Raw genomic sequence first — 12,230 nt, 5'->3', positions numbered from 1 at the left:
ACATGCACACACGCGCACATACACATTATGTGGCATGGGAAGGACAGCCCCCTCCTTTGTCCCTAAGCTAGCTGCCTAACAGCACGTGCACTTGTGAGTGTGGATCTGCCACCAGTCGCACTTTAATGGCAGTCTCCTTTGTCCTCCACGCCCTTTTCCAAGCCCTGTCTCCCAGCATGCCCCGGGGCGCCATTCTGACTCAAGCGAATGTATGTCTGTGTTGTCTTGGTCTCTTTTGAAGACGTCATGCATGTTCTCCTTAAAGTATATTTTGATAGAGTCTCTAATATCCTAAAACAAGTTCCATCTGTAAAATGGGTAGCACATACCCAGCCCCCGGGGACCTTGGGGTCTACGAGAGACGCTGGTGTAACGTCCGTTCCTGGTGTGGAGATGGGTGAAGCCCTGGGTGAGGAAGGTCCCCGCTCTCCCTGCAGCAGGTCCAGACGCACGGCAGTGGGTTCAGATGGTGAAGGTCGCGCTGGTCTCCAGCTCAGAGCAGCTCTCCAGCCTGCCCCTCACACCCACTCCTCGGAGGACTTGTTTGGAGGCAATCACACCTCTTGTTTCTGCCCAGGTGCCCTACCCACGTGAGGCTCCCCAGAACAACTCTTAGTGCCTGACTCAGGCCTCTGCCCCCACAGCTCTACGACATGTTCCCCTGGGCCCTCTGCCACCTTCCAGGACCCCACAAGAAGCTCTTTCGGCAACTGGAGGATGTGCGTGACGTCATCCACCAGGAGATCAGCAGACACAAGCTCAGGGCATCCGAGGCTCCCAAAGATTTCATCAGCTGCTACCTGGCCCAGATCACCCAGGTGGGCCGAGAATGGCTGCTAGGGGTGGAGGGGAGGGGGCTGCTTTCCCGGGCTTTGGTTTCAGGGTCTCATCTCTGACCCCGGCCACAAGCTCTCAGAGCTGCCCAGAGCTGTCTGGGCCTTCCCCTCTCTCATTTGCCCAGGCTCCAGGCCAGGGCTCCTAAAGGCCTCTGACCACCCTCCACCAAGCCCAGGATGACCTGGTCTCCACGTTCACCGAGGATAACCTGATCCAGGTGGTCACTGACCTGTTCCTGGGGGGCACCGACACCACGGCCACCACCCTGCACTGGGCGCTCCTCTACATGGTTCAGCACCATGCCATCCAGGGTGAGCAGCACCCCTGCCTCAGGCTCTCCTGCCCACACCAGTCTCTGCTCCGTGTCCCTGGGGCGGGTCCTGCTCTTGCGGCCACGGCACAGGAAGTGGCATGGCTTTGTAGTTTCATGGAAGGGCCTTTCCACCCTACCTGCGACCTGCCGTGTGATTTGGGGTTAATCACAGAGCCTCTCGGAACCAGCGTAAAATGGGGCGATGTCGTTTTCGCTCACTCAGTGATGAGCTCCAGGCCTTGTGCTAACACCCTCCTCAGGAGCACAACTGGGGATCGCTGGAGGTCTAAATTCAAATCCTGGCTCCAACAGTTCTGTCCTCTCTGAGCCTCGATTTCCTCATCTGAATAATGCAGATAACAGTGTCTGTCCCCTCAGGCTCTTTGAATGGAGTGTCTGGTCCATAGTGGATAATCGACTATGGTTTCTTACACTTCTCTCATTTCCCGCTCCCCAACTCCCTTAAAGAGCCAACCCTACACAATCTTGCTCACAGGGAGCTAGCTGGGGTTCAGAGAGGGCTTCTCCCGTGGGGCTGGGAGTAGGAGGGTGGGGCGGCCAAAGAGCCATGAGCCCTGCAGCCTCCTCTGGTGGGGACAGAGGTGGCAGAGCAGGCAGGCCAGGTGCATGTGGTCTCTCCAGAGTCACTTGGATGTGCATGCAGAGAGAGTGCAGCGAGAGCTGCCCCTGCTGTCTGCTATGAGGACCGCGAGCGCCTGCCCTACACCCGCGCTGTCCTCCACGAGGTGCAGCACCTCGGCAGTGTCGTGTCCGTGGGCACTGTGCACCCGTGTGTGACCTCCACTCGTGTGCTCGGCTGCCCCATGCCCAAGGTAAGTGACTCCTTAGCCAACACAGCACCTACAGACACACCCTCCAGTGCCCTGCCGGTCCTGACCAGCACTACCTACTTCTACCACTCCTCCCTACATGCCTCCTACCAATTCATCAGTCATCTCTCTATTATCTCTCCATCCATCATCCATCCTTCCAACCATCCTTCTAGCCATCATCCATTATCCATCCTTCCATCCATCATCCATCCATTATCCATCTTTCCTCCATCCATCATCCACCCATTCATCATCCATCCACCCACCCACCCATCCTTCCATCACCTATCATCCATTATCCAGTCTTCCATCCATCCACATATCCACTCACTTACCTGCCAACTACCCTATCTCTATCTATCTATCTATCTATCTATCTATCTATCTATCTATCTATCTATCTATCTATCACATATGGGGTTTTAGTGGAGTTTCCAAACTAAGAAGAAACCTGGTGATCCATTTCAAGCAATCAGACAATGAACGCTGTAGATCAAAACCAATTAGGGGGATGGTGCAAGACCGGACAGCACATAGCACCATGGAGCACGGGGTCCCCAAGTATCAGGCTGCACGTGATGGCAGCAGGTTTCCAGTGTCATAGATAACACTTGCAGACATCTCATGTATGTCTTTCCAATATTCTCTGCATGCTTATTTAACATTGTTGTGGTGATGTTGACTAATGTATGAGGCTTAAGTAAAAAAGTATTGCTATAAAACCTTTATTTAAAAAATATTATATATGTCTGATGGCAGGGTTTGAATCTCTCAACCCCATCCCTGAAGAATTCTGGGTCTTTGATTTACACGAGATCAAGATGGCAGTTTGGACATTCTTACGGAGCCCAGGCTGTGTTCCTTCTTCTTCTTTTTTTTTTTTTAGTGAGAGAGTGAGTGAGTGAGTGAGTGAGTGAGGTAGTGAGTGAGGTAGTGAGTGAGTGAGTGAGGTAGTGGGTGAGTGAGGTAGTGAGTGACTGAGTGAGTGAGTGAGGTAGTGAGTGAGTGACTGACTGACTGACTGAGTGAGTGAGTGAGTGAGTGAGGTAGTGAGTGAGTGAGTGAGTGACTGACTGACTGACTGACTGACTGAGTGACTGACTGAGTGAGAGAGTGAGTGAGAGAGAGAGTGAGTGAGTGAGTGAGTGAGTGAGTGAATGAGTGAGTGAGTGAGCGAGCGAGCGAGCGAGAGAGTCGCTGCGTTCCTTTTAACGTTCTCTCAGTTTGGGGATCCAAAGACGTCTGAGAAAACAAGGCCGAGGTGACAGGGTGGGTAGGTTAAGATTTCTCAGTAACATTCTCATTAGACAGCCCATGTGGCCCTCCAAGGATGATCATGATTAAAAGAAAAAAAAAAACTCCTGCGTGCAGCTTTCCTGCCTTTTTCTCACTGGAGCAGCTGTCCATTTTCTTAAAACTTCTTCCTCATAAGCCCCCGAGATTCCATGTCTGAGAAAATCTAGCAAGATGACCTGTTTAGAATTCCTAAAACCAGCCACCATAACCTTGTGAGCAGACCTCTTTGCTTTGACATTAATTCACCCTGCAGGTCCCCTTGGAAGTCTCCCCCCCCCCCTTTTTTTTGAGGGAAACTTCATGAGACGAAGACAAGGGTGGGACTGAGAGAGCTTGTCTCCAACCAGCCACTGGTCACAGGGAGTGTTTAAACAAGTTTATTTTGGAAGAAAACCATGTGGGTATCCACCAGTACCCCCAGTAGTAAGACTTTTCTTTTAACTTATAATAAGTTTTCTTTTCATTTAGCATGTCCAGATTCTTCTACATCAGTGGTTCTCCAACTTTCCGGTACACCAGAGTCACCTGGCAGGATGATACTTGCTAGAAGGGATTCACTAACTCAGCCCACACTCAAGGAGACGGGAACACACAGGAATGTGAGCGCATGGTCTGCCACAGATGTGGAAGTGGCAAGGTTGCCGTTCTGATGACAACGAAGCACTCATTTTAGGGTGCGGCAGAAGGATGGCCTCTCTGTGCCCAAAGGAAGTGGCCGGCGCCCAGGACTTTCCTTGGACATGGGTCTTGGCTCCTCACTGATGCTCCAGCCCCACTGGGATGGAGCACTAGGAGTGCAGCCTGGAGAGAAAATGTGGGGGCACCGTTCTCCACCATCAGGCTTGGTTCAGCACTTTCAGACCCCTGGTATGGGGCAGACTTGGCCCTAAGGGACTGCCAGGATGTGATTCTCAATTTACCCCCACTGCAATGGAAAACCTTTTGCAGCATGGCCCGTAATCCAGCCTAGAAGGTTGGCCTCTGCCCTTGCAGCTTCCCTGGATTGTTCTAACATCCCCTATGGATTGGAGTTTCCCATTATGGCTGCCTGGGGGGCGCTGGAAGCTGCAGGAGCAGATACCTACACTTTATAGTGGATTATGGACTATGGGGCAAAACTGTTTCATTGCCAGGGGGAGGCTGAGTCATTGTTTTTGAGGGGGAGTAGGCCAAATAAGGGAATCTATACTATAGATGGGGGGTTGTTAACCCTTTTTTTTCTTCAGGGGATAGCGCGAACGCAGTCCCCCACTACCACAAATTCTATAGTCGAGTTCCCCACATTTGGGGAAATCGCAGGGGTCAGCACACCCGGAGTGCAATGGGTGAGTCTCGTCCTGGGAAAACCACCTTCATGATCATGGTATCTCCCCTGCCATGTTACCCCTTTTTTATAGGTAGAGAAACTTCAGGTTAGAGAGCTCAAGTAAGTGCCCCAAACACACAAATGATAACTGGGTTTCAAACGCTCATCCTCCTGATGACAGAGTTCCTGCTCTTCCCACCAACCAGGAATTCCTGCTCTTCCCACCAACTGCCCCTGCTGCTCTCATTGCTCCAGAAAGGCCTCTCCTGGTGGACAAATGAACCAACACGTCAAGTGGGAAATGCTTTGCATTGTCCCCTGGCCCGGCCAGACTGGCTTTTATTGACCTGCCCTTGGCATTGAATGGCCAGCAGGGGCATAGGTTAGCCAAGGCCCTTCCAGCTCATCTGGCTGTTGGCAGCAGCAGCAGCAGGGCCTGGACCCAGGTCTTCTAAAACGCTTTGCCAAATTAAGTCACATGGAAAAGAGAGGGGAGCCAGGCTTCCACTTTCAGTGTTATGCCATTTGGAGTGAGAAATTTCTGCTAAGAGCCCATTTCTGCCCCATCTACTTCTAGGAAATATTCTGTGCTAACGTCTCTGGGGGGCCATTAACAGGTGCTAATCAATACTGAGCAGTAGACGGGCCAAGAGATGCCTTTGAACAGTAGAGTCAAAGTTTGACAGCCGGCCATGAAAGACTGTTTCTCAGCGAAGTGACGGTGCCACCACAATGGCTCCTGCAGCAGTTCAAGGCTCTCTCCAGACCTCGAGGCCTGCTGTTTACTGAGGAAGTGTCACCCAGGCCCCAGAGGACACCCAACAGGCAGCCGGTGGCATCACTGGGAGGGAGGGGGGTTGTCCTTGTGTGCTGCGCAGGCTGGGCTCCGAACCCATTCCACGAGGTAAGAGCAGCCCGACACTTTGCCGAAGGTTCCGTGCCTCCCTCAGGACACCAATGGTCATGGAGGGAAGGGAGCTTCCAGTCCAGTGTCTCTTCGCCTGAAGGCAACGATCCAGACTGTCATGAGGCAAAGGGTGGCTTCTTCCCAGGGAGGGAAAATGGGACATTTCCAAGACTCTACCTGGGAAATGCAGCTCACTCGGAGAAGAACTCAGGGCCCCCCCACACCTCTGCTGGACGCCCCACAGTGACCAGGCCAGGCTGGGTTCTTGATCCAGACACCTGGAGTCAGACCTCTCCCCTAAGCCTGCGGCGCTACAGCTCCAACAAGCCAACCAACCTCTTTCCTTCCTTAAGCCCTTCCTTATGCTGTGTTGTTTTAATTAACGATTTGATTGACATCTAACCCATGTCCCATGTGATTTAATGATCTAACCATAGTTAAGAGTTGCGCCCTCAACACCACCATCGACTTTGTGAGACAGTTACAAGTGGGGCTCAAGTCGACGGTCAAGTGGAGAGCCCTGGCCATGACAGACAGCCGCCACGTGGGCTCCAATATGACAGTGGTGAGGCTGGCAGAGGCCCCGGCAGTGTTTCATTCCGGCGTGCAGAGGGTCGCGATGAGTCGGACCCGACTGGACAGCACCTAACAACACCAGAGACCCCCAAAGATGGAGTGAACCCGGCCCATCCAAATCTGCGTCTTCGGGCCAACGGTGAAGGGATGTTTCATGGGCAAGGCATGGAGGGAGGGGCCGTCTGGAGCAGTCCGGTCCAGGGGATAGGCCTTGTGGTCCTCAGAGGCTCCCGTGGCCTGGAGGGGCGGGCCTGCATCCCAGCTGCAAGTACGGTTCGCTGATGGAGAGGGGTTCGTTGCAATTTGTAAAGGGCCTCAGCGGAGATTTGTCAGATCATCATGAATTACAAAGGAAGGACAAAATTGGCACAAGAGAACCAAGGAGAGCAAGCCTTCACAGAGTGAACGCTGGGGCCCGGGGAGGATGGCAGTTGACGGTTGGTTTTTCAGAAACATGCTGCATTTTCGTTATGTGTGTTGTTGGGGACACACTGAGCGGAACTTCTACCGGATCAGCACTTCTTATGTGTGCGATTCAACGGAATCATTGAAGGCAGCTCCCCCTTGCTCTCCTTTTCCAAGACGCTCCTCCTCCATCCATCGGCGGAAACTCTCTAACCCCCAAGATTCCCATCTCATCTTCAGATGTGCTGTGGTCCACCTGACCCTGTACAAACATCTCGACGGACCGCCACGCGCAAGGCAGAGACCCTGAGCGAGCTGAGCGGCATGGTTCTGCATCCTCTGTCTTTGTCTGTTTGGGGAAAACTACAAAAGTCACTGCCATCGAGTCGACGCAGCCGCACAGTGACCCAATAGGACAGGGGAGGCCTACCCCTATGGGTTTCCGAGACTGTTAACTCCTTACGGGAGTAGAAAGCCCTGTCTCTCTCTCCCTCTATTTGTGATGCAGTCTTCTCATTTTTCTGGTCTCTATCAAAACCAAGGATTGGATCTGTGACCAGCCCCCTGGTGTCAGGTATGTGAACTTTGGGGCAGGAGCTCTTTCTCAGAGTGCCCTTCTGTTCCTGGAATCATGACCAACTCCATCCTTGCTCAAGTGTCATCCTTCTGCTGAGCTGGCCAGCCTAGGGCTCTCATTGGAAAGAGGCCGAAGTCGCCCTGACAGGCTCCTTTTGTCTCCATCTGATCAGGCTGATTTCAACCACTCATTTCTCCTTTGAAACACAGTAAGAGCTTCAGTTAGGGTTATGGCCAGGGTCAGGGGTGAGGTTTATGTTCTCTCCTCCCTACTCTGAAAGCTGTCCCCTCTCTGTCTACACACACACACACACACACACACACACACACACACACACACACACACAGTATTTGTTGTCCTGTGCAGGACTCTCCATTCATGCCCAGCAGCCTCTTCTTGCCTTCTGCACGGCAGGCAAGGACTCCTGTGTCTGAAGCCCTGGGTTGGGAGACTTCAGGGTCACCGTTAGTCACAAAGGTGTAAGCTCAGTCCTTTCCTGGCCGTGAGCTTGGAGGGAGGGAGCCCGAGAAGGCCTGGGTCCCTGGGTGTTTTCACATTGGCGCTCAGCCAGGGCTGGGCTTCTCTTCTGCAGGGCACCTTCATCTTACCCAACCTGGCCTCTGTGCTCCACGACCTCAAGTGCCGGGAGACCCCCCAACAATTCAACCATGGCCACTGCCTGGACAAGGACAGAAACTTCACACTCAATGAAGCCTTCTTGCCCTATCAGCAGGTAATGGGTGCAGCCCTGAGTCCTGCGTGGGAGGTGGGGGAGGTACAGGGACAGCTACCACCCTCTGACCTTTCTGCTTCCAGGCCACCGGATGTACCCAACTGGCCAAGATGGGACCAACTGGCCCGGATAGAGCTTTTCCTGACTTTTGCCACCCTGCTCAAACCTTGGAGTTCCAGATGGTGGAGGGGAACCCGGGTCTCCGACTGGAGTATGTGTTTGGGGGCACGCTGTAGTCCCAGCCTCAGAAGATCTGCGCTGTGCCCCGGCCCCACGACCCAGGCCTCTAGCCATTGTGGGACAGGAGGCCTCTTCCCCACAAGGTCCTTCCTTGTCCTCCCTTGGCTTCTGAAAAGTTGGGGAAGTAGAAGAATAGGGGGTCACCTAGCTCAGTTACTCATGGCTCCCCTGATACAAGTTGTCGGGAGTACCAAGGGAGAGGAGACTTGTTAAATATGCTGTAAAGATATTTTGGTTAGCTCAGCTTTGGCAGGAAGCAGTTTACAAAGTTAATTAAGATTTGGCATGGTGTCATTTCCCAAGGTTCATCTGGAGACACGCCTTTACAAAGAAGCATGCAAGCAGGATCATTGGCCTAAGGGAGTAGCTTGGAGGCTAAAGGTTGTTGGAGCTGTGGAAGGTGGGGCTGGATAAACCAAAGACTGGTGCCTATTTTCTGCCCTCTCCTGCCCTCTTCTGTCCAAGAGAAGAAGTGCGTGCAGCCTTGTAACAAGAGAAAAGTAAAGCTACCAATGAAATTATTCTCAACAAATGTCCCACCAAAGACTCCCTTTCCCCTAGAGGTCTCCCCACTTTAACCCCATATCTCCAGACAACCCTTGCTTATCACAACAATGAATGACTTATATTAGGGAGGTGCTATGAAATGCAAATGAGAGTCTTAAAGGCTTGAAGGTAAACAAGTGGTCATCTAGTTCAGAGGCAACAAAGCCCACATGGAAGAAGCACACCAGCCTGTGCGGTCATGAGGTGTCGAAGGGATGAGGTATCAGGCATCAAAGAACAAAAAAATTATATCATTGTGAATGAGGGGGGAGTGAGGAGTGGGGACCCAAAGCCCATCTGTAGGCAACTGGACATCCCCTTAAGGAAGGGTCGTGGGGAGGAGATGAGCCACTCAGGGTGCAGTGTAACATCAATGAAACATACAACTTTCCTCTAGTTCCTAAATGCTCTCTTCCCCCTCCCCCCACTATCATGATCCCAATTCTACCTTACAAATCTGGCTAGACCAGAAGATGTACACTGGTACAGATAGGAACTGGAAACACAGGGAATCCAGGATGAATGATCCCTTCAAACCCAGTGGTGAGAGTGGCGATACCAGGAGGGTGGAGGGAGGGTGGGGTAGAAAGGAGAAAACGACTACAGGGATCTACATGTGACCTCCTCCCTGGGGGACAGGCCACAGAAAAGTGGGTGAAAGAAGACATTGGAGAGGGAAAGATATGACAAAATAATAATTTATAAGTGATTAAGGGTTCATAAGGAGGGGGGAGCAGGGAGGGAGGGGGAAAAATGAGGAGCCTATGCCAAGGGCTTAAGTGGAGAGTAAATGTTTTAAGAATGATGAGGGCAATGAATGTACAAATGTGTTTTATACAATTGATGTATGTATGGATTGTGATAAGAATTGTATGAGCCCCTAATAAAATGATTTAAAACAAACAAACATAAAAACCAATTCTGTTATTTACACCCTTTGAGTGGGGTTATACTGTCATCAATCCATCAGCTCTTCCTCCTCGTCCCTCTCTGCCTGGACCCTCAGGGCTGTAATTCTGATGGTCGAGGTTAGAAGAGGATTCAAGGGTGGGCCGTTTGGCTACCTTGCTGCCATCCGCTGTGGATGTCCTTGGAAACGGACTCAGCTCAGTATCCACAGACAAGGGAAGATAAGAGTGCTGCCCCGGATCTTCCACATGCTCTGGATCTCAGGGAGCCCTCAGCTCTTTACAGGAGTTGAAGCCTCCATTTTCTGCTGTGGAGCAAGTGGGTCCAAACTGGCAACCTTGGTGTGTAGGGGGATGAAAGAGTTAACCTGGTGTTACTCAAAACACTATAAATGTAACATCATTTAAATTTAGTTTGTTGGAAATCCAACATGTAACAGCCTTTCCTTTGCAGTAAAAATTCCTTTTAAGTTTATTCAGTAGTGGACCAGGCCCAAGCTGAGCTATGTCGACCCTCTCCCCAGAAGAATGTAATACAGAGGACAACACTGAAGATATAGTCCGGGGAGAGTGACTCTGTCCAGACCACACAAGTGCAAACTAAGAGGGAAAGAGAGAGAGAGAGAGAGAGAACCTCATCATGGCCCACCAGGCCCTGGGAATGATATCCCTGCTGAAATAGTTAAGGTTAAGGTTTATTGTGCCAACCTGGCTGATAAACACATGTGGGTTTAATTAAAGCACAGAGAGTTAAATGGCTCAGTGAGCCTCGCCTTTCTAGTTCTCGGGTCTCTTGTTTTTGATGGTCGAACCAGGGTGCAGCTGCCTTGGCCAGTTCCTTGCTTCAGCTGGCACGGCTCACTTCCTGCAAGACATCCCTGAGGAGAAGCAGCATGGACCTACCCTGATGCAGCCCTGGGTACTGGAGTAGCCGTGTGGAGACGCCTGCCAGCGCTGAGATGCTTACACACTCACTGATTCGGCTTTCCTCCTGCAGTCGGCGTCATAGTGAGTGTTTTGTGAGATGAAGGAGGACTTTGTAGATTGGTGTTGGACAGATGGACTAATGTTGGGCTTGTGGGTTTGGACAGCACTGGGTTGGGATGCTGTATTAATATACACTTAGCCTTTATATAAAACTCTCTCTTATACATATAAGTTTCTGTGGATTTGTTTCCCTAGACTAACACACCTCAGAGCAGCCAATGTACAGAGAGAACCATAGGGCCGGCCCCTGCCACAAGACACAACATCCCCTCACTCACCCACAGTCCTATGGGGGACAGCACTGGAGACATTGTATGGAAAGTGAGCCGGTCTGACGCTACCACACCAGAGTGAAACTCAAAGGGAGTGCAAGAGCACAGCCAGGGGAGTACAGTAACCAAGCGCCAGAGAAATACTGATAATAGACTTCTGACTCCGGGGAGGGCTGGGCACCTCATCAGACCCGACTCAAAAACACTCATAAGGGTCAGCAGACAGACCCAGAACTATTTTTTCCTCCTTTTTCTTTCGCTCCATGTCTATGTATAAAAGATAGGCAAAGGGAACCGATTACAAGGATCTACATATAACCTCCTCCCTGGGGGATGGACAACAGAAAAGTGGGTGGAGGGAGTCATCAGACAGTGTAAGATATGACAAAATGATAATAATTTATAAATTATCAAGGGTTCATGAGGGAGGAGGGAGCAGGGAGGGTGAGGAGGAAATGAGGAGCTGATATCAAGAGCTCAAGTAGAAAGCAAATGTTTTGAGAATGATGATGGCAACAAATGTATAAATATGCTTGACATAATGGATGTATATATAGATTGTGATAAGAATTGTATGAGCCCCAATAAAATGAATAAATTTTTTAAAAGATAGGATAAACAATTCCAAGGACAAAGAAACAGGACCAGTGGTCCTGAGGGGGACATGGAAGAGGAGGGAGTAGGGAGGGGAGTCAATAAACTCAGAGATAAGGGAACACAAGATATCTAAAATTGGTGGTGAGGAGGGCGTAGAATGCCTGGTGGGATTTAATCAAGTGCAATGAGTCCTAGAGGAATTACTGAGAGCTGAATGGAGGGTGAGCATGACAGTGGGACAGTGGGACAGGAGGAAGGTGAAAGTAAATAGAGCAAAGAACTAAGAGGCAAAAATTATTTATAGAAGTATAGCTATAGATATATATATGTAAATATATTAATTGGTAATGGTGGGCATAGAGGTCAATTAACATTTATTTATGTTAAGTATTAAAATAGTAAACAGACTTTGAGCTTCTACTCAAGGCTTCCCTAAACACAAGAATATTTTGTTCTAATAACCTGGCACTCTGTGATACTCACCTTCCCAACACAATCACTGGAGACAAAATGTGTGCATAAGCAAATGTGGTGAAGAAAGCTGATGGTGCCTGGCTAACACAAGATATAGTGTCTGGTGTCTTAAAGGCTTGAAGTTAAACAAGCGACCATCTAGCAGGGAAGGAAATAAGCCCATATGGAAGAAGCACACCAGCCTGTGTGATGATGAGGTGTTGACAGAATCAGGTATCAGGTATCAAAAGATCCACAACAAACAATTATATCGATGTGAACGAGGGGGTTGGAGTGGAGACCAAAACCCATCTCTAAGGACAGGTGGACATCCCCCCACAGAAGGGTTACAAGGAAGAGACAATTCAACCAGGGTGCAGTATAGCACCAATGAAACACACATCATTCCTCTAGTTCCTGAATGCTTCCCTCCCCACTCCACTA

General features: G+C 50.5%; 1 non-coding gene and 1 pseudogene across 1 annotated transcript; one reads left to right on the top strand and one right to left on the bottom strand.

Moving 5' to 3' along the window:
* The first annotated feature begins 653 nt into the window (after positions 1-653).
* LOC142454670 (cytochrome P450 2J5-like) lies at positions 654-8,073 on the top strand (annotated as a pseudogene).
* Positions 4,503-4,666, bottom strand: LOC142455598 (U1 spliceosomal RNA). The gene has a single exon (XR_012785782.1). It is a non-coding gene; the product is annotated as a U1 spliceosomal RNA (small nuclear RNA).
* Positions 8,074-12,230: the final 4,157 nt, after the last annotated feature.

Source organism: Tenrec ecaudatus, chromosome 8 (assembly GCF_050624435.1).
Source record: "Tenrec ecaudatus isolate mTenEca1 chromosome 8, mTenEca1.hap1, whole genome shotgun sequence".
Taxonomy (NCBI): Eukaryota; Metazoa; Chordata; class Mammalia; order Afrosoricida; family Tenrecidae; genus Tenrec; species Tenrec ecaudatus.
Note: the sequence above shows the minus strand (reverse complement) of the source record. Positions and strands in the feature narration are given on the sequence as shown.